This window comes from Pyrus communis, chromosome 17 (genome assembly GCF_963583255.1).
Source record: "Pyrus communis chromosome 17, drPyrComm1.1, whole genome shotgun sequence".
NCBI classification, from domain to species: Eukaryota; Viridiplantae; Streptophyta; class Magnoliopsida; order Rosales; family Rosaceae; genus Pyrus; species Pyrus communis.
Genome location: NC_084819.1, coordinates 12,038,564 through 12,061,470, shown reverse-complemented (window position 1 = coordinate 12,061,470; position 22,907 = coordinate 12,038,564). Strand labels below are relative to the sequence as shown.

At 38.4% G+C, this 22,907-nt stretch overlaps 39 non-coding genes and 7 pseudogenes across 39 annotated transcripts; all 46 read right to left on the bottom strand.

The window, feature by feature from the left end:
• Positions 1–227: 227 nt before the first annotated feature.
• LOC137723973 (5S ribosomal RNA) lies at positions 228–346 on the bottom strand (annotated as a pseudogene).
• Positions 347–877: 531 nt separating this feature from the next.
• Positions 878–996, bottom strand: LOC137723971 (5S ribosomal RNA; annotated as a pseudogene).
• Positions 997–1,271: 275 nt separating this feature from the next.
• On the bottom strand, positions 1,272–1,390 carry LOC137723965 (5S ribosomal RNA; annotated as a pseudogene).
• Positions 1,391–1,857: 467 nt separating this feature from the next.
• Positions 1,858–1,976, bottom strand: LOC137723920 (5S ribosomal RNA). Its single transcript, XR_011067071.1, has one exon. It is a non-coding gene; the product is annotated as a 5S ribosomal RNA (ribosomal RNA).
• Positions 1,977–2,245: 269 nt separating this feature from the next.
• LOC137723981 (5S ribosomal RNA) lies at positions 2,246–2,363 on the bottom strand (annotated as a pseudogene).
• A 320-nt stretch (positions 2,364–2,683) lies between these two features.
• Positions 2,684–2,802, bottom strand: LOC137723964 (5S ribosomal RNA; annotated as a pseudogene).
• A 282-nt stretch (positions 2,803–3,084) lies between these two features.
• LOC137723944 (5S ribosomal RNA) lies at positions 3,085–3,203 on the bottom strand. The gene has a single exon (XR_011067093.1). It is a non-coding gene; the product is annotated as a 5S ribosomal RNA (ribosomal RNA).
• Positions 3,204–3,465: 262 nt separating this feature from the next.
• On the bottom strand, positions 3,466–3,584 carry LOC137723937 (5S ribosomal RNA). Its single transcript, XR_011067086.1, has one exon. It is a non-coding gene; the product is annotated as a 5S ribosomal RNA (ribosomal RNA).
• A 249-nt stretch (positions 3,585–3,833) lies between these two features.
• On the bottom strand, positions 3,834–3,952 carry LOC137723967 (5S ribosomal RNA; annotated as a pseudogene).
• A 269-nt stretch (positions 3,953–4,221) lies between these two features.
• LOC137723957 (5S ribosomal RNA) lies at positions 4,222–4,340 on the bottom strand. The gene has a single exon (XR_011067105.1). It is a non-coding gene; the product is annotated as a 5S ribosomal RNA (ribosomal RNA).
• A 228-nt stretch (positions 4,341–4,568) lies between these two features.
• Positions 4,569–4,687, bottom strand: LOC137723921 (5S ribosomal RNA). The gene has a single exon (XR_011067072.1). It is a non-coding gene; the product is annotated as a 5S ribosomal RNA (ribosomal RNA).
• A 242-nt stretch (positions 4,688–4,929) lies between these two features.
• On the bottom strand, positions 4,930–5,048 carry LOC137723952 (5S ribosomal RNA). The gene has a single exon (XR_011067100.1). It is a non-coding gene; the product is annotated as a 5S ribosomal RNA (ribosomal RNA).
• Positions 5,049–5,270: 222 nt separating this feature from the next.
• On the bottom strand, positions 5,271–5,389 carry LOC137723956 (5S ribosomal RNA). The gene has a single exon (XR_011067104.1). It is a non-coding gene; the product is annotated as a 5S ribosomal RNA (ribosomal RNA).
• A 216-nt stretch (positions 5,390–5,605) lies between these two features.
• LOC137723939 (5S ribosomal RNA) lies at positions 5,606–5,724 on the bottom strand. The gene has a single exon (XR_011067088.1). It is a non-coding gene; the product is annotated as a 5S ribosomal RNA (ribosomal RNA).
• Positions 5,725–5,939: 215 nt separating this feature from the next.
• LOC137723913 (5S ribosomal RNA) lies at positions 5,940–6,058 on the bottom strand. The gene has a single exon (XR_011067065.1). It is a non-coding gene; the product is annotated as a 5S ribosomal RNA (ribosomal RNA).
• A 220-nt stretch (positions 6,059–6,278) lies between these two features.
• On the bottom strand, positions 6,279–6,397 carry LOC137723933 (5S ribosomal RNA). Its single transcript, XR_011067082.1, has one exon. It is a non-coding gene; the product is annotated as a 5S ribosomal RNA (ribosomal RNA).
• Positions 6,398–6,610: 213 nt separating this feature from the next.
• LOC137723926 (5S ribosomal RNA) lies at positions 6,611–6,729 on the bottom strand. Its single transcript, XR_011067077.1, has one exon. It is a non-coding gene; the product is annotated as a 5S ribosomal RNA (ribosomal RNA).
• A 212-nt stretch (positions 6,730–6,941) lies between these two features.
• Positions 6,942–7,060, bottom strand: LOC137723915 (5S ribosomal RNA). Its single transcript, XR_011067066.1, has one exon. It is a non-coding gene; the product is annotated as a 5S ribosomal RNA (ribosomal RNA).
• Positions 7,061–7,277: 217 nt separating this feature from the next.
• LOC137723953 (5S ribosomal RNA) lies at positions 7,278–7,396 on the bottom strand. Its single transcript, XR_011067101.1, has one exon. It is a non-coding gene; the product is annotated as a 5S ribosomal RNA (ribosomal RNA).
• Positions 7,397–7,616: 220 nt separating this feature from the next.
• Positions 7,617–7,735, bottom strand: LOC137723925 (5S ribosomal RNA). The gene has a single exon (XR_011067076.1). It is a non-coding gene; the product is annotated as a 5S ribosomal RNA (ribosomal RNA).
• A 217-nt stretch (positions 7,736–7,952) lies between these two features.
• On the bottom strand, positions 7,953–8,071 carry LOC137723918 (5S ribosomal RNA). Its single transcript, XR_011067069.1, has one exon. It is a non-coding gene; the product is annotated as a 5S ribosomal RNA (ribosomal RNA).
• Positions 8,072–8,284: 213 nt separating this feature from the next.
• LOC137723951 (5S ribosomal RNA) lies at positions 8,285–8,403 on the bottom strand. The gene has a single exon (XR_011067099.1). It is a non-coding gene; the product is annotated as a 5S ribosomal RNA (ribosomal RNA).
• Positions 8,404–8,622: 219 nt separating this feature from the next.
• LOC137723865 (5S ribosomal RNA) lies at positions 8,623–8,741 on the bottom strand. The gene has a single exon (XR_011067020.1). It is a non-coding gene; the product is annotated as a 5S ribosomal RNA (ribosomal RNA).
• Positions 8,742–8,963: 222 nt separating this feature from the next.
• On the bottom strand, positions 8,964–9,082 carry LOC137723927 (5S ribosomal RNA). The gene has a single exon (XR_011067078.1). It is a non-coding gene; the product is annotated as a 5S ribosomal RNA (ribosomal RNA).
• Positions 9,083–9,297: 215 nt separating this feature from the next.
• Positions 9,298–9,416, bottom strand: LOC137723934 (5S ribosomal RNA). Its single transcript, XR_011067083.1, has one exon. It is a non-coding gene; the product is annotated as a 5S ribosomal RNA (ribosomal RNA).
• Positions 9,417–9,638: 222 nt separating this feature from the next.
• Positions 9,639–9,744, bottom strand: LOC137723982 (5S ribosomal RNA; annotated as a pseudogene).
• Positions 9,745–9,952: 208 nt separating this feature from the next.
• On the bottom strand, positions 9,953–10,071 carry LOC137723904 (5S ribosomal RNA). Its single transcript, XR_011067056.1, has one exon. It is a non-coding gene; the product is annotated as a 5S ribosomal RNA (ribosomal RNA).
• Positions 10,072–10,285: 214 nt separating this feature from the next.
• LOC137723940 (5S ribosomal RNA) lies at positions 10,286–10,404 on the bottom strand. The gene has a single exon (XR_011067089.1). It is a non-coding gene; the product is annotated as a 5S ribosomal RNA (ribosomal RNA).
• A 226-nt stretch (positions 10,405–10,630) lies between these two features.
• Positions 10,631–10,749, bottom strand: LOC137723841 (5S ribosomal RNA). The gene has a single exon (XR_011066997.1). It is a non-coding gene; the product is annotated as a 5S ribosomal RNA (ribosomal RNA).
• A 212-nt stretch (positions 10,750–10,961) lies between these two features.
• LOC137723948 (5S ribosomal RNA) lies at positions 10,962–11,080 on the bottom strand. The gene has a single exon (XR_011067096.1). It is a non-coding gene; the product is annotated as a 5S ribosomal RNA (ribosomal RNA).
• Positions 11,081–11,299: 219 nt separating this feature from the next.
• LOC137723932 (5S ribosomal RNA) lies at positions 11,300–11,418 on the bottom strand. Its single transcript, XR_011067081.1, has one exon. It is a non-coding gene; the product is annotated as a 5S ribosomal RNA (ribosomal RNA).
• Positions 11,419–11,628: 210 nt separating this feature from the next.
• LOC137723949 (5S ribosomal RNA) lies at positions 11,629–11,747 on the bottom strand. The gene has a single exon (XR_011067097.1). It is a non-coding gene; the product is annotated as a 5S ribosomal RNA (ribosomal RNA).
• Positions 11,748–11,967: 220 nt separating this feature from the next.
• On the bottom strand, positions 11,968–12,086 carry LOC137723946 (5S ribosomal RNA). The gene has a single exon (XR_011067095.1). It is a non-coding gene; the product is annotated as a 5S ribosomal RNA (ribosomal RNA).
• Positions 12,087–12,305: 219 nt separating this feature from the next.
• LOC137723929 (5S ribosomal RNA) lies at positions 12,306–12,424 on the bottom strand. The gene has a single exon (XR_011067080.1). It is a non-coding gene; the product is annotated as a 5S ribosomal RNA (ribosomal RNA).
• A 215-nt stretch (positions 12,425–12,639) lies between these two features.
• On the bottom strand, positions 12,640–12,758 carry LOC137723847 (5S ribosomal RNA). Its single transcript, XR_011067003.1, has one exon. It is a non-coding gene; the product is annotated as a 5S ribosomal RNA (ribosomal RNA).
• Positions 12,759–12,978: 220 nt separating this feature from the next.
• Positions 12,979–13,097, bottom strand: LOC137723840 (5S ribosomal RNA). The gene has a single exon (XR_011066996.1). It is a non-coding gene; the product is annotated as a 5S ribosomal RNA (ribosomal RNA).
• A 218-nt stretch (positions 13,098–13,315) lies between these two features.
• On the bottom strand, positions 13,316–13,434 carry LOC137723892 (5S ribosomal RNA). Its single transcript, XR_011067045.1, has one exon. It is a non-coding gene; the product is annotated as a 5S ribosomal RNA (ribosomal RNA).
• A 218-nt stretch (positions 13,435–13,652) lies between these two features.
• LOC137723923 (5S ribosomal RNA) lies at positions 13,653–13,771 on the bottom strand. Its single transcript, XR_011067074.1, has one exon. It is a non-coding gene; the product is annotated as a 5S ribosomal RNA (ribosomal RNA).
• Positions 13,772–13,998: 227 nt separating this feature from the next.
• LOC137723843 (5S ribosomal RNA) lies at positions 13,999–14,117 on the bottom strand. Its single transcript, XR_011066999.1, has one exon. It is a non-coding gene; the product is annotated as a 5S ribosomal RNA (ribosomal RNA).
• A 218-nt stretch (positions 14,118–14,335) lies between these two features.
• LOC137723922 (5S ribosomal RNA) lies at positions 14,336–14,454 on the bottom strand. The gene has a single exon (XR_011067073.1). It is a non-coding gene; the product is annotated as a 5S ribosomal RNA (ribosomal RNA).
• A 224-nt stretch (positions 14,455–14,678) lies between these two features.
• On the bottom strand, positions 14,679–14,797 carry LOC137723938 (5S ribosomal RNA). The gene has a single exon (XR_011067087.1). It is a non-coding gene; the product is annotated as a 5S ribosomal RNA (ribosomal RNA).
• A 218-nt stretch (positions 14,798–15,015) lies between these two features.
• Positions 15,016–15,134, bottom strand: LOC137723839 (5S ribosomal RNA). Its single transcript, XR_011066995.1, has one exon. It is a non-coding gene; the product is annotated as a 5S ribosomal RNA (ribosomal RNA).
• Positions 15,135–15,359: 225 nt separating this feature from the next.
• On the bottom strand, positions 15,360–15,478 carry LOC137723889 (5S ribosomal RNA). Its single transcript, XR_011067042.1, has one exon. It is a non-coding gene; the product is annotated as a 5S ribosomal RNA (ribosomal RNA).
• A 219-nt stretch (positions 15,479–15,697) lies between these two features.
• On the bottom strand, positions 15,698–15,816 carry LOC137723838 (5S ribosomal RNA). The gene has a single exon (XR_011066994.1). It is a non-coding gene; the product is annotated as a 5S ribosomal RNA (ribosomal RNA).
• A 219-nt stretch (positions 15,817–16,035) lies between these two features.
• On the bottom strand, positions 16,036–16,154 carry LOC137723837 (5S ribosomal RNA). Its single transcript, XR_011066993.1, has one exon. It is a non-coding gene; the product is annotated as a 5S ribosomal RNA (ribosomal RNA).
• Positions 16,155–16,379: 225 nt separating this feature from the next.
• On the bottom strand, positions 16,380–16,498 carry LOC137723916 (5S ribosomal RNA). The gene has a single exon (XR_011067067.1). It is a non-coding gene; the product is annotated as a 5S ribosomal RNA (ribosomal RNA).
• Between the last annotated feature and the right edge of the window lie 6,409 nt (positions 16,499–22,907).

The following is a 22,907-nucleotide window of genomic DNA, read 5'->3' as shown; positions in this document are numbered from 1 at the left end:
ACCTTTCAGCATGTGCAAATCACATCGGCTCCAAACGATCGCACCAAATTCAAAAATATTAATCAAGACGATCCCTCGAAATTCAAAAAACAGAACTAATAGTCTTTCCCATTCTTTTCTCTCATCCCCCAAGCACAAGGCTCGGTTATCCACGACGCGCGCTACATATAAGCCGCTAAAAATATGCAAAAAGGAATTATGAAAAGAAAAAAAAAAAAAAAGGTGGGCGGATGCAACACGAGGACTTCCCACGAGGGCATCCATCCTAGTACTACTCTCGCGCAAAATCGCTTAACTTCGGAGTTTTTATGGGATCTGGTGCATGTGAGTTGGTATGATCGCATATGTTAGTCTACGACTTGTAATTGTACATAACCATTTCTTCGGCCACCAAAACCTTTTATGCATGTGCAAATCAAATCGGCTCCAAACGATCGCACCAAATTCAAAAATATTAATCAAGACGATCCCTCGAAATTCAAAAAACAAAATAAATAGTCTTTCCCATTCCTTTCTCTCATCTCCCAAGCAAGAGACTTGGTTATCCACGATACACGTCACATATAAGCCGCTAAAAATACGCAAAAAGGAATTATGAAAAAAAAAAAAAGTGAGGAGATGCAACATAACCATTTCTTCGACCATGACCCCGTAACCTTTACGCATGTGCAAATCACACTAGCTCCAAACGATCGCATCAAATTCTAAAATATTAATCAAAACGAACCGTCAAAATTCAAAAAACAGAATCAATTCTCCTTCCCATTCCTGTCTCTCATCTCGCAAGAACGAGACTTGAATATCCACGAAGCGGGCCACACATAAGCCGCTAAAAATACACAAAAAGGAATTATGAAAAAAAAAAGAAAAAGGGGGGGGGATGCAACACGAGAACTTCCCAGGAGGTCATCCATCCTAGTACTACTCTCGCCCAAACTCCCTTAAATTCGGAGTTCTGATGGGAACCAATGCATATGAATTATTATCATTGCATCAAATTAGTCTACGACTTGTAATTGCATATAACCATTTCTTTGGCCATGACCCTGTAACATTTAGGCATGTGCAAATAACACCGGCTCCAAACGATCGCACCATATTCAAAAATATTAATCAAGACAATCCTTCGAAATTCAAAAAATAAAATTAATTGTCTTCTTCATTGCTTTCTCTCATCTCCCAAGCACGAGACTCGGTTATCCACGACGCTCGCCACATATAAGCCACTAAAAATACGGAAAAAAAAAGAGAGAAAAAAAAAAAAAGGTGGGGGGATGCAACATAAGGACTTCCCAGGAGGTCACCCATCCTAGCACTATTGTCGCCCAAACTCGCTTAACTTCGGAGTTCTGATGGGATCCGGTGCATGTGAGTTGCTATGATCGCATGTGCAAGTTACATCGACTCTAAACGATCGCACCATAATCAAAAATATTAATCAAGACGATCCTTCGAAATTCAAAAAACAAAATAAATAGTCATTCCCATTCCTTTCTCTCATCTCCCAAGTAAGAGACTCGGTTATCCACGACGCGCGTCACATATAAGCCACGAAAAATACGCAAAAAGGAATTATGAAAAAAAATAAAAAACTGAGGGGATGCAACATAACCATTTCTTTGGCTATGACCCAGTAACCTTTACGCATGTGCAAATCACACAGGCTCCAAACGATTGCATCAAATTCCAAAATATTAATCAAAACGATCTCTCGAAATTCAAAAAACAGAATTAATAGTCCTTCCCATACCTTTCTCTCATCTCGCAAGCACGAGACTCGAATATCCACGATGCAGGCCACACATAAGCCGCTAAAAATACCAAAAAAACGAAAAGAAAAGAAAAGAAAAAGATGGGGGGATGCAACACGAGGACTTCCTAGGAGGTCACCCATCCTAGTACTACTCTCGCCCAAACTCGTTTAACATTGGAGTTCTGATGGGATCCGGTGCATGTGAGTTGGTATGATCGCATCCGTTTGTCTATGACTTGTAATTCTATATAACCATTTCTTTGGCCATGACCTCGTAACCTTTATTCATGTGCAAATTACTTCGGTTCTAAACGATCGCACCATATTCAAAAATATTAATCAAGACGATTCGTCGAAATTCACAAAATAAAATTAATTGTCTTTTTTTATTGCTTTCTCTCATCTCTAAGCATAAGACTCGGTTATCCACGACGTGCGCCACATATAAGCCGCTAAAAATACGGAAAAAAGAAAAGAAAAGAAAAAGGTGGCGGGATGCAACATGAGGACTTCCTAGAAGGTCACCCATCCTAGTACTACTCTCGACAAACTCGCTTAACTTCGGAGTTTTGATGGGATCCGATGCATGTGGGTTGGTATGATGGCATACTTTAGTCTATGACTTGTAATTGCATAAAACCATTTCTTTGGCCATGACCTCGTAACCTTTATTCAGGTGCAAATTACTTCGGTTGTAAACAATCGCAACATATTCAAAAATAGTAATCAAGACGATCCGTCGAAATTCAAAAAATAAAATTAATTAATATTAATCAAGACGATCCTTCGAAATTCAAAAAATAAAATTAATTGTCTTTTTTATTGCTTTCTCTCATCTCCCAAGCACGAGACTCAGTTATCCACGACGCGAACCACATATAAGCCGCTAAAAATACAAAAAAAAAAAAAAAAAGAAAAGAAAAAGGTGGGGGGATGCAACACGAGGACTTCCTAGGAGGTCACCCATCCTAGCACTACTCTCGCCTAAACTTGCTTAACTTCAGAATTCTGATGGGATTCGGTGCACGTGAGTTGGTATGATCACATCCGTTAGTATATCACTTGTAATTCTATATAACCATTTCTTTGCCCAGGACCTAGTAACGTTTATTCATGTGCAAATTCTAAACAATTGCACCACATTCAAAAATATTAATCAAGACGATCCTTCGAAATCCAAAAAATAAAATTAATTGTCTTTTTTTTTATTACTTTCTCTCATCTCCCAAGCATGACACACGGTTATACACGACGCGCGCCACATATAAGCCCCTAAAAAAACCAAAAAAAAGAAAAGAAGAAAGAAAAAGAAAAGAAAAGAAAAAGATGGGGGGATGCAACACGAGGACTTCCCAGCAGGTCACCCATCCAAGTACTACTCTCGCCCAAACCCGGTTCACTTCGGAGTTCTGATGGGAACCGGTGCATACAAGTTGGTACGATCGCATCTGTTTGTCTATGACTTGTAATTCTATATAACCATTTCTTTGGCCAAGACCTCGTAACCTTTATTCATCTGCAAATTCTAAACGATTGCATCAAATTGAAAAATATTAATCAAGACGATCCTTCGACATACAAAAAATAAATTTAATTGTCCTTTTTTATTGCTTTCTCTCATCTCCCAAGCACGAGACTCGGTTATCCACGACGCGCGACACAAATAAGCCGCTCAAAATACCCAAAAAAAAAAAAAAACGGAAAAAGGTGGGGGCATGCAACACGAGGACTACCCAGGAGGTCACTCATGCTAGTACTACTCTCGCCCAAACTCGCTTAACTTCGGAGTTCTGATGGGATCCGGTGCATGTGAGTTGGTATGATCGCATCCGGTAGTCTATCCCTTGTAATTCCATATAACCATTTCTTTGCCCATGACCTCGTAACCTTTCTTCATGTGCAAATTCTAAACGATCGCATCATATTCAATCATATTAATCAAGACGATCATTCGAAATTCAAAAAATAAAATTAGTAGTCTTTTTTTTTTTGCTTTCTCTCATCTCCCAAGCACGACACATTGCGCATCACATATAAGCCGCTGAAAATACCAAAAAAAAAAAAAACCGAAAAAGGTGGGAGGATGTGTCACAAGGACTACCCAAGAGGTCACCTATCCTAGTACTACTCTCGACCAAACTAGCTTAACTTCTGAGTTCAGATGGGATCCGGTGCATGTGAGTTGGTATGATCGCATCCGTTAGTCTATCCCTGGTAATTCCATATAACCATTTCTTTGGGCATGACCTCGTAACCTTTATTCATGTGCAAATTCAAAATGATCGCATCATATTCAGAAATATTAATTAAGACGATCCATCGAAATTCAAAAATTAAAATTAGTTGTCTTTTTTTTTTTTTTTTTGCTTTCTCTCATCTCCCAAGCATGTCACTCGCCGCGTCACATATAAGCCGCTAAAAATACCAAAAAAAAAAAAAAAAAAAAAAAAAAAACAGAAAAAGGTGGGGGGATGAAACACGACGACTACCCAGCAGGTCACCCATCCTAGTACTACTCTCGCCCAAACTAGCTTAACTTCGAAGTTCTGATGGGATCCGGTGCATGTGAGTCGGTATGATCGCATCCGTTAGTCTATCCCTTGTAATTCTATATAACCATTTCTTTGCCCATGACCTCGTAACCTTTTTTCATGTGCAAAATATTAACCGAGACGGTCCTTCGAAATTCAAAAATCAAAATTAGTTGTCTTTTTTTTTTTTTTTTTTTTTTCTGCTTTCTCTCATCTCCCAAGCGCGACACATATAAGCCGCTAAAAATACCAAAAAAAAAAAAAAAAGACAGCAAAAAAGTGGGGGGATGCAACACGAGGACTTCCCAGGAGGTCACCCATCCTAGTACAACTCTCGCCCAAACTCGCTTAACTTCGGAGTTCTGATGGGATCCGATGCATGTGAGTTGGTATGATGGCATCCGTTAGTCTAACCCTTGTAATTCTATATAACCATTTCTTTGCCCATGACTTCGTAACCTTTTTTCATGTGCAAAATATTAATCGAGGTGATCCTTCGAAATTCAAAAATTAAAATTAGTTGTTTTTTTTTTTTTTTTTTTTTTTTTTTTTTTTTTGCTTTCTCTCATCTCCCAAGCATGACACATTGCGCATCACATATAAGCCGCTGAAAATACCAAAAAAAAAAAAACCGAAAAAGGTGGGAGGATGCATCACAAGGACTACCCAAGAGGTCACCCATCCTAGTACTACTCTCGACCAAACTCGCTTAACTTCTGAGTTCAGATGGGATCCGGTGCATGTGAGTTGGTATGATCACATCCGTTAGTCTATCCCTGGTAATTCCATATAACCATTTCTTTGGGCATGACCTCGTAACCTTTATTCATGGGCAAATTCAAAACGATCGCATCATATTCAGAAATATTAATTAAGACGATCCATCTTTGCTTTCTCTCATCTCCCAAGCACGTCACTCGCCGCGTCACATATAAGCCGCTAAAAATAACAAAAAAAAAAAAAAAAAAAACACAGAAAATGGTGGGGGGATGAAACACGAGGACTACCCAGCAGGTCACCCATCCTAGCACTACTCTCGCCCAAACTAGCTTAACTTCGAAGTTCTGATGGGATCCGGTGCATGTGAGTCGGTATGATCGCATCCGTTAGTCTATCCCTTGTAATTCTATATAACCATTTCTTTGCCCATGACCTCGTAAACTTTTTTCATGTGCAAAATATTAATGGAGGCGATCCTTCGAAATTCAAAAATTAAAATTAGTTGTCTTTTTTTTTCTTTTCTGCTTTGTCTCATCTCCCAAGCACGACACATATAAGCCGCTAAAAATATGAAAAAAAAAAAAAAACGCAAAAAGATGGGGGGATGCAACATGAGGACTTCCCAGGAGGTCACGCATCCTAATACTACTCTCGCCCAAACTCGCTTAACTTCAGAGTTCTGATGGGATCTGGTGCATGTGAGTTGGTATGATCGCATCCGTTAGTCTAACCCTTCTAATTCTATATAACCATTTCTTTGGCCATGACTTCGTAACCTTTTTTCATGTGCAAAATATTAATCGAGGTGAACCTTCGAAATTCAAAAATTAAAATTAGTTGTCTTTTTTTTCTGCTTTCTCTCATCTCCCAAGCACGACACATTTAAGCCGCTAAATATACCAAAAAAAAAAAAAAAAATACCGCAAAAAGGTGGGGGGATGCAACACGAGGACTTCCCATGAGGTCACCCATCCTAGTACTACTCTCGCCCAAACTCGCTTAACTTCAGAGTTCTGATGGGATCCGGTGCATGTGAATTGGTTTGATCGCATCCGTTAGTCTAACCCTTGTAATTCTATATAACCATTTCTTTGCCCATGACCTCGTAACCTTTTTTCATGTGCAAAATATTAATCGAGGCGATCCTTCGAAATTCAAAAATTAAAATTAGTTGTCTTTTTATTTTTTTTTCTGCTTTCTCTCATCTCCCAAGCATGACACATATAAGCCGCTAAATATACAAAAAAAAAAAAAAAATACCGCAAAAAGATGGGGTGATGCAACACGAGGACTTCCCAGGAGGTCACCCATCCTAGTACTACTCTCGCCCAGACTCGGTTAACTTCGGAGTTTTGATGGGATCCGGTGCATGTGAGTTGGTATGATCGCATCCGTTAGTCTAACCCTTCTAATTCTATATAACCATTTCTTTGCCCATGACTTCGTAACCTTTTTTCATGTGCAAAATATTAATCGAGGTGATCCTTCGAAATTCAAAAATTAAAATTAGTTTTTTTTTTTTTTCTTCTTTCTCTCATCTCCCAAGCACGACACATATAAGCCGCTAAATATACCAAAAAAAAAAAAAATACCGCAAAAAGGTGGGGGGATGCAACACGAGGACTTCCCATGAGGTCACCCATCCTAGTACTACTCTTGCCCAAACTCGCTTAACTTCGGAGTTTTGATGGGATCCGGTGCATGTGAGTTGGTATGAACGCATCCGTTAGTCTAACCCTTCTAATTCTATATAACCATTTCATTGCCCATGACTTCGTAACCTTTTTTCATGTGCAAAATATTAATCGAGGTGATCCTTCGAAATTCAAAAAGTAAAATTAGTTTTTTTTTTTTCTTCTTCTTTCTCTCATCACCGAAGCACGACACATATAAGCCGCTAAATATACCAAAAAAAAAAAAAACCGCAAAATTGTGGAGGGATGCAACACGAGGACTTCCCAGGAGGTCACCCATCCTAGTACTACTCTCGCCCAAACTCGCTTAACTACGGAGTTTTGATGGGATCCGGTGCAAGTGAGTTGGTATGATCGCATCCGTTAGCCTAACCCTTCTAATTCTATATAACCATTTCTTTGCCCATGACTTCGTAACCTTTTTTCATGTGCAAAATATTAATCTAGGTGATCCTTCGAAATTCAAAAATTAAAATTAGTTTTTTTTTTTTTTCTTTTCTTCTTTCTCCCATCTCCCAAGCACGACACATATAAGCCGCTAAATATACCAAATAAAAAAAAATACCGCAAAAAGATGGGGGGATGCAACACGAGGATTTCCCAGGAGGTCACCCATCATAGTACTACTCCTGCCAAAATTCGCTTAACTTCAGAGTTTTGATGGGATCCGGTGCATGTGAGTTTGTATGATCGCATCTGTTAGTCTAACCCTTCTAATTCTATGTAACCATTTCTTTGCCCATGACTTCGTAACCTTTTTTCATGTGCAAAATTTTAATCGTGGTGATCCTTCGAAATTCAAAAATTAAAATTAGTTTTTTTATTTTTTTTTCTTCTTCTTTCTCTCATCTCCCAAGCACGGCACATATAAGCCGCTAAATATACCAAAAAAAAAAAAAAATACCGCAAAAAGGTGGGGGGATGCAAGACGAGGACTTCCCAGGAGGTCACCCATCCTAGTACTACTCTCGCCCAAACTCGCTTAACTTCGGAGTTGTGATGGGATCCGGTGCATGTGAGTTGGTATGATCGCATCCATTAGTCTAACCCTTCTAATTCTATATAACCATTTCTTGGGCCATGACTTCGTAACCTTTTTTCATGTGCAAAATATTAATTGAGGTGAACCTTCGAAATTCAAAAATTAAAATTAGTTTTTTTTTTTTTCTTCTTCTTTCTCTCATCTCCCAAGCACAACACATATAAGCCGCAAAATATAGCAAAAAAAAAAAAAAAATACCGCAAAAAGGTGGGGGGATGCAACACGAGGACTTCCCATGAGGTCACCCATCCTAGTACTACTCTCGCCCAAACTCGCTTAACTTCGAAGTTTTGATGGGATCCGGTGCATGTGAGTTGGTATGATCGCATCCGTTAGTCTAACCCTTCTAATTCTATATAACCATTTCCTTGCCCATGACTTCGTGACCTTTTTTGATGTGCAAAATATTAATCGAGGTGATCCTTCGAAATTCAAAAATTAAAATTAGTTTTTTTTTTTTCTTCTTCTTTCTCTCATCATCGAAGCACGACACATATAAGCCGCTAAATATACCAAAAAAAAAAAAAAACCGCAAAAAGGTGGGGGGATGAAACACGAGGACTTCCCAGGAGGTCACCCATCCTAGTACTACTCTCGCCCAAACTCGCTTAACTTCGGAGTTGTGATATGATCCGGTGCATGTGAGTTGGTATGATCGCATCCGTTAGTCTAACCCTTCTAATTCTATATAACCATTTCTTTGCCCATGACTTCGTAACCTTTTTTCATGTGCAAAATATTAATCGAGGTGATCCTTCGAAATTCAAAAATTAAAATTCGTCTTTTTTTTTTTCCTTCTTCTTTCTCTCATCTCCCAAGCACGACACATATAAGCCGCTAAATATACGAAAAAAAAAAAAAAAAATACCGCAAAAAGGTGGGGGGATGCAACACGAGGACTTCCCAGGAGGTCACCCATCCTAGTACTACTCTCGCCCAAACACGCTTAACTTCGGAGTTCTGATGGGATCCGGTGCATGTGAGTTGGTATGATCGCATCCGTTAGTCTAACCCTTCTAATTCTATATAACCATTTCTTTGCCCATGACTTCGTAACCTTTTTTCATGTGCAAAATATTAATCGAGGTGATTCTTCGAAATTCAAAAATTAAAATTCGCCTTTTTTTTTTTTTTCCTTCTTCTTTCTCTCATCTCCCAAGCACGACACATATAAGCCGCTAAATATACCAAAAAAAAAAAAAAAAATACCGCAAAAAGGTGGGGGGATGCAACACGAGGACTTCCCAGGAGGTCACCCATCCTAGTACAACTCTCGCCCAAACTCCCTTAACTTCGTAGTTCTGATGGGATCCGGTGCATGTGAGTTGGTATGAACGCATCCGTTAGTCTAACCCTTCTAATTCTATATAACCATTTCTTTGCCCATGACTTCGTAACCTTTTTTCATGTGCAAAATATTAATCGAGGTGATCCTTCGAAATTCAAAAATTAAAATTCGTCTTTTTTTTTTTCTTCTTCTTTCTCTCATCTCCCAAGCACGACACATATAAGCCGCTAAATATACCAAAAAAAAAAAAAATACCGCAAAAAGTTGGGGGGATGCAACACGAGGACTTCCCATGAGGTCACCCATCCTAGTACTACTCTCGCCCAAACTTGCTTAACTTCGGAGTTTCGATGGGATCCGGTGCATGTGAGTTGGTATGAACGCATCCGTTAGTCTAACCCTTCTAATTCTATATAATCATTTCATTGCCCATGACTTCGTAACCTTTTTTCATGTGCAAAATATTAATCGAGGTGATCCTTCGAAATTCAAAAATTAAAATTAGTTTTTTTTTTTTTTTCTTCTTCTTTCTCTCATCACCGAAGCACGACACATATAAGCCGCTAAATATACCAAAAAAAAAAAAAAAAAAAAACCGCAAAAATGTGGAGGGATGCAACACGAAGTCACCCATCCTAGTACTACTCTCGCCCAAACTCGGTTAACTTCGGAGTTTCGATGGGATCCGGTGCATGTGAGTTGGTATGAACGCATCCGTTAGTCTAACCCTTCTAATTCTATATAACCATTTCATTGCCCATGACTTCGTAACCTTTTTTCATGTGCAAAATATTAATCGAGGTGATCCTTCGAAATTCAAAAATTAAAATTAGTTTTTTTTTTCTTCTTTTTTCTCTCATCACCGAAGCACGACACATATAAGCCGCTAAATATACCAAAAAAAAAAAACCGCAAAAATGTGGAGGGATGCAACACGAGGACTTCCCAGGAGGTCACCCATCCTAGTACTACTCTCGCCCAAGCTCGGTTAACTTCGGAGTTCTGATGGGATCCGGTGCATGTGAGTTGGTATGATCGCATCCGTTAGCCTAACCCTTCTAATTCTATATAACCATTTCTTTGCCCATGACTTCGTAACCTTTTTTCATGTGCAAAATATTAATCGAGGTGATCCTTCGAAATTCAAAAATTAAAATTAGTTTTTTTTTTTTCTTCTTCTTTCTCTCATCTCCCAAGCACGACACATATAAGCCGCTAAATATACCAAAAAAAAAAAAAAAACCGCAAAAAGGTGGGGGGATGCAACACGAGGACTTCCCAGGAGGTCACCCATCCTAGTACTACTCTAGCCCAAACTAGCTTAACATCGGAGTTTTGATGGGATCCGGTGCATGTGAGTTGGTATGATCGCATCCGTTAGTCTAACCCTTCTAATTCTATATAACCATTTGTCTGCACAAGACTTCGTAACCTTTTTTCATGTGCAAAATATTAATCGAGGTGATCCTTCGAAATTCAAAAATTAAAATTAGTTTTTTTTTTTTTTTTTTCTTCTTCTTTATCTCATCTCCCAAGCACGACCCATATAAGCCGCTAAATACACCAAAAAAAAAAGAAAATGAAATACCGCTAAAAGGTGGGGGGATGCAACACGAGGACTTCCCAGGAGGTCACCCATCCTAGTACTACTCTCGCCCAAACTCGCTTAACTTCGGAGTTCTGATGGGATCCGGTGCATGTGAGTTGGTATGATTGCATCCGTTAGTCTAACCCTTCTAATTCTATATAACCATTTCTTTCCCCATGACTTCGTAATCTTTTTTCATGTGCAACATATTAATCGAGGTGATCCTTCGAAATTCAAAAATTAAAATTAGTTTATTTTTTTTTCTTCTTTCTCTCATCTCCCAAGCACGGCACATATAAGCCGCCAAATACACCAAAAAAAAAAAAAATACCGCAAAAACATGGGGGGATGCAGCACAAGGACTTCCCAAGAGGTCACCCATCCTAGTACTACTCTCGCCCAAACTCGCTTAACTTCAGAGTTTTGATGGGATCCGGTGCATGTGAGTTTGTATGATCGCATCCGTTAGTCTAACCCTTCTAATTCTATGTAACCATTTCTTTGCCCATGACTTCGTAACCTTTTTTCATGTGCAAAATTTTAATCGTGGTGATCCTTCGAAATTCAAAAATTAAAATTAGTTTTTTTTTTTTTTTTTCTTCTTCTTTCTCTCATCTCCCAAGCACGGCACATATAAGCCGCTAAATATACCAAAAAAAAAAAAAATACCGCAAAAAGGTGGGGGGATGCAAGACGAGGACTTCCCAGGAGGTCACCCATCCTGGTACTACTCTCGCCCAAACTCGCTTAACTTCGGAGTTGTGATGGGATCCGGTGCATGTGAGTTGGTATGATCGCATCCGTTAGTCTCACCCTTCTAATTCTATATAACCATTTCTTGGGCCATGACTTCGTAACCTTTTTTCATGTGCAAAATATTAATCGAGGTGATCCTTCGAAATTCAAAAATTAAAATTAGTTTTTTTTTTTCTTCTTCTTTCTCTCATCATCGAAGCACGACACATATAAGCCGCTAAATATACCAAAAAAAAAAAAACCGCAAAAAGGTGGGGGGATGCAACACGAGGACTTCCCAGGAGGTCACCCATCCTAGTACTACTCTCGCCCAACCTCGCTTAACTTCGGAGTTGTGATATGATCCGGTGCATGTGAGTTGGTATGATCGCATCCGTTAGTCTAACCCTTCTAATTCTATATAACCATTTCTTTGCCCATGACTTCGTAACCTTTTTTCATGTGCAAAATATTAATCGAGGTGATCCTTCGAAATTCAAAAATTAAAATTCGTCTTTTTTTTTTTTCCTTCTTCTTTCTCTCATCTCCCAAGCACGACACATATAAGCCGCTAAATATACCAAAAAAAAAAAAAAAAATACCGCAAAAACATGGGGGGATGCAGCACAAGGACTTCCCAAGAGGTCACCCATCCTAGTACTACTCTCGCCCAAACTCGCTTAACTTCAGAGTTTTGATGGGATCCGGTGCATGTGAGTTTGTATGATCGCATCCGTTAGTCTAACCCTTCTAATTCTATGTAACCATTTCTTTGCCCATGACTTCGTAACCTTTTTTCATGTGCAAAATTTTAATCGTGGTGATCCTTCGAAATTCAAAAATTAAAATTAGTTTTTTTTTTTTTTTTTTTCTTCTTCTTTCTCTCATCTCCCAAGCACGGCACATATAAGCCGCTAAATGTACCAAAAAAAAAAAATACCGCAAAAAGGTGGGGGGATGCAAGACGAGGACTTCCCAGGAGGTCACCCATCCTGGTACTACTCTCGCCCAAACTCGCTTAACTTCGGAGTTGTGATGGGATCCGGTGCATGTGAGTTGGTATGATCGCATCCGTTAGTCTCACCCTTCTAATTCTATATAACCATTTCTTGGGCCATGACTTCGTAACCTTTTTTCATGTGCAAAATATTAATGGAGGTGAACCTTCGAAATTCAAAAATTAAAATAAGTTTTTTTTTTTTTCTTCTTCTTTCTCTCATCTCCCAAGCACAACACATATAAGCCGCTAAATATACCAAAAAAAAAAAAAATACCGCAAAAAGGTGGGTGGATGCAACACGAGGACTTCCCAGGAGGTCACCCATCCTAGTACTACTCTCGCCCAAACTCGCTTAACTTCGGAGTTCTGATGGGATCCGGTGCATGTGAGTTGGTATGATCGCATCCGTTACTCTAACCCTTCTAATTCTATATAACCATTTCTTTGCCCATGACTTCGTAACCTTTTTTCATGTGCAAAATATTAATCGAGGTGATCCTTCGAAATTCAAAAATTAAAATTCGTCTTTTTTTTTTTGTTTTCCTTCTTCTTTCTCTCATCTCCCAAGCACGACACATATAAGCCGCTAAATATACCAAAAAAAAAAAAATACCGCAAAAAGGTGGGGGGATGCAACACGAGGACTTCCCAGGAGGTCACCCATCCTAGTACTACTCTCGCCCAAACTCGCTTAACTTCGGAGTTCTGATGGGATCCGGTGCATGTGAGTTGGTATGATCGCATCCGTTAGTCTAACCCTTCTAATTCTATATAACCATTTCTTTGCCCATGACTTCGTAACCTTTTTTCATGTGCAAAATATTAATCGAGGTGATCCTTCGAAATTCAAAAATTAAAATTCGTCTTTTTTTTTTTTTCCTTCTTCTTTCTCTCATCTCCCAAGCACGACACATATAAGCCGCTAAATATACGAAAAAAAAAAAAAATACCGCAAAAAGGTGGGGGGATGCAACACGAGGACATCCCAGGAGGTCACCCATCCTAGTACTACTCTCGCCCAAACTCGCTTAACTTCGGAGTTCTGATGGGATCCGGTGCATGTGAGTTGGTATGATCGCATCCGTTAGTCTAACCCTTCTAATTCTATATAACCATTTCTTTGCCCATGACTTCGTAACCTTTTTTCATGTGCAAAATATTAATCGAGGTGATCCTTCGAAATTCAAAAATTAAAATTCGTCTTTTTTTTTTTTTCCTTCTTCTTTCTCTCATCTCCCAAGCACGACACATATAAGCCGCTAAATATACGAAAAAAAAAAAAAATACCGCAAAAAGGTGGGGGGATGCAACACGAGGACATCCCAGGAGGTCACCCATCCTAGTACTACTCTCGCCCAAACTCGCTTAACTTCGGAGTTCTGATGGGATCCGGTGCATGTGAGTTGGTATGATCTCATCCGTTAGTCTAACCCTTCTAATTCTATATAACCATTTCTTTGCCCATGACTTCGTAACCTTTTTTCTTGTGCAAAATATTAATCGAGGTGATCCTTCGAAATTCAAAAATTAAAATTCGTCTTTTTTTTTTTGTTTTCCTTCTTCTTTCTCTCATCTCCCAAGCACGACACATATAAGCCGCTAAATATACCAAAAAAAAAAAAAAAAAAAATACCGCAAAAAGGTGGGGGGATGCAACACGAGGACTTCCCAGAAGGTCACCCATCCTAGTACTACTCTCGCCCAAACTCGCTTAACTTCGGAGTTCTGATGGGATCCGGTGCATGTGAGTTGGTATGATCGCATCCGTTAGTCTAACCCTTCTAATTCTATATAACCATTTCTTTGCCCATGACTTCGTAACCTTTTTTCATGTGCAAAATATTAATCGAGGTGATCCTTCGAAATTCAAAAATTAAAATTCGTCTTTTTTTTTTTTTCCTTCTTCTTTCTCTCATCTCCCAAGCACGACACATATAAGCCGCTAAATATACGAAAAAAAAAAAAAATACCGCAAAAAGGTGGGGGGATGCAACACGAGGACATCCCAGGAGGTCACCCATCCTAGTACTACTCTCGCCCAAACTCGCTTAACTTCGGAGTTCTGATGGGATCCGGTGCATGTGAGTTGGTATGATCTCATCCGTTAGTCTAACCCTTCTAATTCTATATAACCATTTCTTTGCCCATGACTTCGTAACCTTTTTTCTTGTGCAAAATATTAATCGAGGTGATCCTTCGAAATTCAAAAATTAAAATTCGTTTTTTTTTTTTTTTCCTTCTTCTTTCTCTCATCTCCCAAGCACGACACATATAAGCCGCTAAATATACCAAAAAAAAAAAAAAAAAAAATACCGCAAAAAGGTGGGTGGTTGCAAAACGAGGACTTCCCAGGAGGTCACCCATCCTAGTACTACTCTCGCCCAAACTCGCTTAACTTCGGAGTTCTGATTGGATCCGATGCATGTGAGTTGGTATGATCGCATCCGTTAGTCTAACACTTCTAATTCTATATAACCATTTCTTTGCCCATGACTTTGTAACCTTTTTTCATGTGCAAAATATTAATCGAGGTGATCCTTCGAAATTCAAAAATTAAAATTCGCCTTTTTTTTTTTCCTTCTTCTTTCTCTCATCTCCCAAGCACGACACATATAAGCCACTAAATATACCAAAAAAAAAAAAAAAATACCGCAAAAAGGTGGGGGGATGCAACACGAGGACTTCCCAGGAGGTCACCCATCCTAGTACTACTCTCGCCCAAACTCGCTTAACTTCGGAGTTCTGATGGGATCCGGTGCATGTGAGTTGGTATGATCGCATCCGTTAGTCTAACCCTTCTAATTCTATATAACCATTTCTTTGCCCATGACTTCGTAACCTTTTTTCATGTGCAAAATATTAATCGAGGTGATCCTTCGAAATTCAAAAATGAAAATTCGTCTTTTTTTTTTTTTCCTTCTTCTTTCTCTCATCTCCCAAGCACGACACATATAAGCCGCTAAATATACCAAAAAAAAAAAAAAAAAAAAATACCGCAAAAAGGTGGGGGGATGCAACACGAGGACTTCCCAGGAGGTCACCCATCCTAGGACTACTCTCGCCCAAACTCGCTTAACTTCGGAGTTCTGATGGGATCCGGTGCATGTGAGTTGGTATGATCGCATCCGTTAGTCTAACCCTTCTAATTCTATATAACCATTTCTTTGCCCATGACTTCGTAACCTTTTTTCTTGTGCAAAATATTAATCGAGGTGATCCTTCGAAATTCAAAAATTAAAATTCGTTTTTTTTTTTTTTCCTTCTTCTTTCTCTCATCTCCCAACCACGACACATATAAGCCGCTAAACATACCAAAAAAAAAAAAAAAATACCGCAAAAAGGTGGGGGGATGCAACACGAGGACTTCCCAGGAGGTCACCCATCCTAGTACTACTCTCGCCCAAACTCGCTTAACTTCGGAGTTCTGATGGGATCCGGTGCATGTGAGTTGGTATGATCGCATCCGTTAGTCTAACCCTTCTAATTCTATATAACCATTTCTTTGCCCATGACTTCGTAACCTTTTTTCATGTGCAAAATATTAATCGAGGTGATCCTTCGAAATTCAAAAATTAAAATTCGCCTTTTTTTTTTTTCCTTCTTCTTTCTCTCATCTCCCAAGCACGACACATATAAGCCGCTAAATATACCAAAAAAAAAAAAAAAATACCGCAAAAAGGTGGGGGGATGCAACACGAGGACTTCCCAGGAGGTCACCCATCCTAGTACTACTCTCGCCCAAACTCGCTTAACTTCGGAGTTCTGATGGGATCCGGTGCATGTGAGTTGGTATGATCGCATCCGTTAGTCTAACCCTTCTAATTCTATATAACCATTTCTTTGCCCATGACTTCGTAACCTTTTTGCATGTGCAAAATATTAATCGAGGTGATCCTTCGAAATTCAAAAATTAAAATTCGTCTTTTTTTTTTTCTTTCCTTCTTCTTTCTCTCATCTCCCAAGCACGACACATATAAGCCGCTAAATATACCAAAAAAAAAAAAAAAAAAATACCGCAAAAAGGTGGGGGGATGCAACACGAGGACTTCCCAGGAGGTCACCCATCCTAGTACTACTCTCGCCCAAACTCGCTTATGTTCGGAGTTCTGATGGGATCCGGTGCATGTGAGTTGGTATGATCGCATCCGTTAGTCTAACCCTTCTAATTCTATATAACCATTTCTTTGCCCATGACTTCGTAACCTTTTTTCATGTGCAAAATATTAATCGAGGTGATCCTTCGAAATTCAAAAATTAAAATTCGCCTTTTTTTTTTTTCCTTCTTCTTTCTCTCTGATGCGAGATTTATACGCACACAAATTAAACCCTCTTTTTGACAATTGTAGTATAAGTATAAGTAGGGATCGTTCTGGACCGGGGATTAGGAGGGATTGTTAATCACTTGGATTTGACTTAAAAACGTAAAAACATAATATAAAACACTAAACTAGACTCAAAGAATGTAAAACTAAACTTTAAAACACTAAAACAAATCAAAAGACTCAAAATGCTTTTAAAAACACAAACTAAAATGCTATACTAAACTCGAAGAATTCAAAATTAAAAATAAGAAAGATTAAGACTAAGACTTTAAACGAAATATGGGGGGATTGATTTTGGACGAATTTAAACTAAAATGGATAGATTGTAAAGAAAACAAATTGTAAATATGAAATTGACGGAAATGAATGGATGGTATGGCTAGCTAAGGGGTTCATCTCCATACATGTTACACTTGCATAATAAAATGATTTCCAATTGCATTTCAATAAACCATGAATTCTCAACGCCCCGGGTTAATTAGGTCCGCTTAAATTAACCGTCAAGTTTTCCTTAAGTTAATGAATTGGATGATTGCATACGACAATCCAAAGCATTCCTCACAAGTTCCCTACATGAATTGCATAATAGAGATACAAGCAAGAATCATTAAGCAACATGAAAACTATAAGTGTTGACAAGGCTGGTTTGACAATTGTAGTATAAGTATAAGTAGGGATCGTTCTGGACCGGGGATTAGGAGGGATTGTTAATCACTTGGATTTGACTTAAAAACGTAAAAACATAATATAAAACACTAAACTAGACTCAAAGAATGTAAAACTAAACTTTAAAACACTAAAACAAATCAAAAGACTCAAAATGCTTTTAAAAACACAAACTAAAATGCTATACTAAACTCGAAGAATTCAAAATTAAAAATAAGAAAGATTAAGACTAAGACTTTAAACGAAATATGGGGGGATTGATTTTGGACGAATTTAAACTAAAATGGATAGATTGTAAAGAAAACAAATTGTAAATATGAAATTGACGGAAATGAATGGATGGTATGGCTAGCTAAGGGGTTCTTCTCCACACATGTTACACTTGCATAATAAAAAGATTTCCAATTGCATTTCAATAAATTATGAAACTCATCACCCCGGGTTAATTAGGTCCGCTTAAATTAACCGTCAAGTTTTCCTTAAGTTAATGAATTGGATGATTGCATACGACAATCCAAAGCATTCCTCACAAGTTCCCTACATGAATTGCATAATAGAGATACAAGCAAGAATCATTAAGCAACATGAAAACTATAAGTGTTGACAAGGCATTCTAGCGTCATATTCATGAATGAAAATTAAGCGTGCACTCTCAATAAACATACATAAATAGGTTATCAATCAAATAGTTAAACAAATTGAATCCACAACTTATGAAATTCCAACCAAACGTAATCAAATCATAATGCAAGCATAAACATTTATTTCGAATTACCCCCCTAGCTAGGGGGGGGTTTAGTTCCTCATACAAAACAAAGAGAATTAAAATTAAACATTGAAATCAAAGAAACACCTAAACATTCCAACAACTCAAACTTGAATTGTATGAACGTTTAGGCCCTCTTCTCTTCCTCTTCGTTGTAGCACAAGGTCTAAAGATAGTTGGTTTGGGGGGGATGGAAGTGTGGAATGGAGTGGGGAATTATGGAAATAGGTGAGGAGTGGTGGAGAAAATGGTGCAGAAAATGGAGAGAAACTCACGGCTAGAGAAGGAATGGAGTGTTTGTGTTGTGGTATCTACAATGGAATGAGATGTTTTGAATGATGGGAATGCAAGGGTATTTATAGGAGGAGTGGAGATGTATATGGCTATTTTTTTAAGGTGTTTGTGTGGAGGAATGATGGAGAATTGCATGTGGAATGGCTGCAATGATGAAGAATGAAAGCTGGAAAATAAAAGGGAAAGCTGGAAATCTGAAAATGCAAATGGGAATCCTGAAATGCAAAGGTGGCCACGGTTTTGATTGTGTTTTGTGTTGGAAATGCATGTGAATGCATGTGAATGTTGTTTGTGTGAAGTGTGTGTGGGTTAAAGAGTGAATGGTGGTGTAATGATGAAGTGTGATGGCTGAAAATGTCAAGGGAAATGCATGTGATTGCATGGCAAAGAATTGATTATGGATGCATGTGTTGAATGATTTCTTGGTGAGGGATGTGGAGTGGTTGAATGTGGTGCAATGATAATGTTTTGTGGCTGAATTGGTGGTGGAATTATGATGGGAGTGCATATGATTAAAGAGTGGGAGTGCATGTGGGTGAATGTGAAGGGAATGCATGTGTTGATGACTAGGTTAGTGGGTGGAAATCTGAAAATGGCATAAGGGAATGGGAGCTCACGGTTTTGAGTTGTTTGTTTGTGTGAAGTGTGTGTGAATGCATGTGAAGATGCTAATAAATAATGCATGTAGGGTTAGGAAATAAAATCATAACTTAAAGGGAGATGATTAAAGGGTGTTGAAAGGTTTGAAATGCATGTGTTGAATTGGTGGTTGAATGATGAAAGAATAAGTGAATGATTATGATAAGTGATAAGTGAATGATTATGATAAGTGTATGATATGTTAAGTGATAAATGAATGATATGTTAAGTGATAAATGAATGATATGTGGTGATAAATGAATGATATGTGGTGAGTGATAAGTGAATGGAAGTGATAAGTGATAAGTGAATGGAAGTGATAAGTGATAAGTGAATGGAAGTGATAAGTGAATGATATGATAAATGAATGCTTTAAGTGTTTAAAATAGGGAACAAAGCCCTTCCTTGCATGGCAAGGAAGGGAGACACAAGGAAACACACGACAATGTCCTAAGGTTGCAAGGAATGTTGTTTTTGTGTTCTAAAATGCGTAGGAGTCTTCAATGATGCTTAAACATGAGGTCTTTTAGGATTTAACTTTCCTACTTCAAGTCTTTAATTTCGTCCATCCTCTTGGCTCCAAGCATATGATATCCATTCCAATCTCTAATTTGCTCCAAAAGGCATCCTTTTGCATACCTTGCCCTTAGAACCTGAAAACACACAAAAGAAGCATAAAGGACTAAAATAACTAGAGAAACATAACGTAAATGCACGAGAACAAGCCATTTAAGTCGCATGAATATGCTCCTATCAAATACCCCCACACTTAGCTTTTGCTAGTCCTCGAGCAAAACAGAATAAAAACAAATAAACAAAACGACACTAAACACGTAAAACACAACCTAAACCTTCCAACAACCGTCTTAGGGATTTCCAATGCACATGACAAGTTAAAAATCATCATTCTCACAGATTTTAGTCATCTTCACATTTAAGTACATTCTTAATCATAGTCACCATATACTAGTTCACAATTAAGCATTTAAAACCATGTTTTGAATGTAGTAACATGCCTTAGAGAATTTGCTCAATTCCTTTCAAGATATGCACTCAATTTTTACTCAGATTTTCTAACTACACACCCTAATCTAGTCATATGTGAGAAGATTGATGTAAACATGAAAACGACACTCACATATATGTATCACAAAGAACGCAAATTCTGGAGTTAATAATCAAGTTTAGATATGATCTCATGAATGTAATGCTACTACTTAGACGCGAGAACCAGTGACACCATAAGCTCATACCAAGTTCAAACTCCACAAATTGAAATACACAACACTCAAGATAGAAGTCAAGGGTTGTAACGGGGCTTGGGGTATGTGGATAAAGAAGGGATATGGAAAACAAAGGTTCTTAAAGAAATAGTGAGCAAAGCATTTTAATCAACTTAGAATTCACTTTTGAATGAAAACTCAACTTTTGAACAAAAAGGGAGAATTTAGACAATTTACGCCCAGAATTGGTGTTTTGGAACCTTTCTTCAATCACTTATTCTTTTCTCTTTTTTTTTTTTTTTTTTTTTTTTTTTTTTTTTTTTGAATCTCAAAACAAAAACACTTAAACATTCTCTCCCCCACACTTATTTTCTTTCATAATGTAACTCAAAAGGAATTCAATTAAGTCATGCTCACTATCTTTTAAGAACAAGGGTAAGGACGGTCATATTCTAGGTTAGGTGAAGATAAAGTGGGTAAACAAAGAACATGGGTTAACATGGCTCAACGGGGGTAAAACTTACAACATATACGAAATATGGGAAGCGAGGCTATTTGGCTATGGTGGCAACTACACAACTTCATCTAGATATATGTTATGCAAATCAATAACATGCTTTGAATGAAATGGGCATGAGTTCTAGCATTTGGAACTATATGATGAAACGCCTTCTAAGTAGTAACCAAGCAAAGAATAATGAGATCATGCAACGATTTTAGAAAACAAGAAATCACAGATTATACTCTCCAAAGAACGTTATAGGCTCAAGTCTCTCAGGGTTGTAGCGTTTGTTTGAGTTCCTTCCTTCAAGCATGTTACAAAAACGAATTTTTTTTTTCTTTTATGATTGCATGTGAAGTCATACATTATAACCATAACCAAGCATATACCAAGAGTAAATCAAACTTTTCTCTATGTTAATAACTCTTTCTAACCGTCATGCAATTATAAACCAAATCCTTATCATTGTGTTGGAAGGTTCCCTAAGACACAAACACACACACAAAAACAACTTTAAAACAACTCTTTTTGGGTTTTTCAAAACAATTTTTCAAATTTTTATGGGATTTTCGAATTTTTAAGACAAAACACACTAAAACAGTTTTAAAACAGTGAGAAACAACATGTGAAGTGATAGGTGATAAAATCCAACGAATTTGCATCAAATATACTTAGTTACCCCCCCCACACTTAAATCAAACATTGTCCTCAATGTTTTAAGCATAGATTCACACAAAGCATAAGTAAATACACAAAAAGCACTTAAACATACTAAACATGGCATAATGTAATTAACAAAGAGAAGAGTTTAGAGACGCAAATCTGGTTATAGAGTGTAAATTCCATCTTCTCCTTGGTAATTGCATTGAGGCTTTTGATCTTTGTGATTCCACAGGCTTACTCTTGAACTGGTTTCTGCCCATCGTTGATTTTCCTTTGTGCTACTTCTTGAACTGGGCAGCAAGATGGTTCATTTGGTCTCCCCCGAAGGTCTGAGCTTATCCTTTGGTCTGTTTCTTTGTTCAATCTTTCCAATTCGTATTGAAAAGGGTTGGAGGATAACTCAGCCTATGTTTGTCTCCACATGCTTCAATGTATCATTTTCACTTGCCTTACTCGCTCCCCTTTGCAGAAGTGGTCCCTTCTCTGGAAGTGTATCAACCGTTGAAGATGACTACTCGAGAGCAACGCTAGGTAAGCAATCAGGAATGGATTCCAGGCAGTTGGCTCCAGAACGGAAGACTGACTCCAAGTGCCGGCTGATTGCTTCTTTTACTTTGCCATGCGAGTAAGAACAAGGACAAAGAAAAAGACAGGGAAAGAGCATGATATGAGATACTTTTGCTTTTGACCTTGATGATATGAGATACCTTTGCTTTGAAGAAGCGGTGAATGAATCAGCACATGCTTCAATCTGCCGTTTCCTCCTGGGTCATATGTACTCCAGGCATCTGGTATCATCTTTGGGGAAGAAGAAAGAATTGAGTATTTTGAAAGGCTTTGCTGGGAGTGCGCCCTCAGAGGTGAGGGAGAGTTGGGCATTTTCTTCAGGTTTGCCCTGCCATAAAAGACGAAGGTCGACATATATAGAGATAATATCAAGTGGTGGTACTTTTTACCCTTGTCGACAAACGTTTTGATCCCGCAAATCCGGCTTTTTGAAATAGTGGCGCCTCTTCGATCTTTGAATACGCCTCTTCGATTTCTGAGCAGGCGCCCCTTCGATTTCTGAACGACGCCCCTTCTCTTTCTGAACGACACGTGGTAGTGCAGATGCGGCTCCTTTTGACAAAGCTGCACGCGTTTTCTGAAAAGCAGAGAAAGCGTCGCCGAACTTTGCGCTTGTCGGCTAAAGACGTGTAGTTGCGATGATGGCCTCCACGTGTTTTCAGCTTTGTCAGAAATCTTTTGACAAAGTTGAACGCGTTTTCTGAAAAGCCGAGGGAGCGTCGCCTAACTTACGCCGGAAAATCCGGCTCTTTGAATCGGTGGACGTGTTGCCTTGGCTTTTTATAGAGCTATCAATCACCCCAACACACACACTCTGAAGATTTCCCATTCTTGAAAATCGACTCTGGCCCTTCGAAATTTAACTCCATCCACCCCTTCTCTTTGAACACTTTTGAAAGAAAATGGCAAACTCA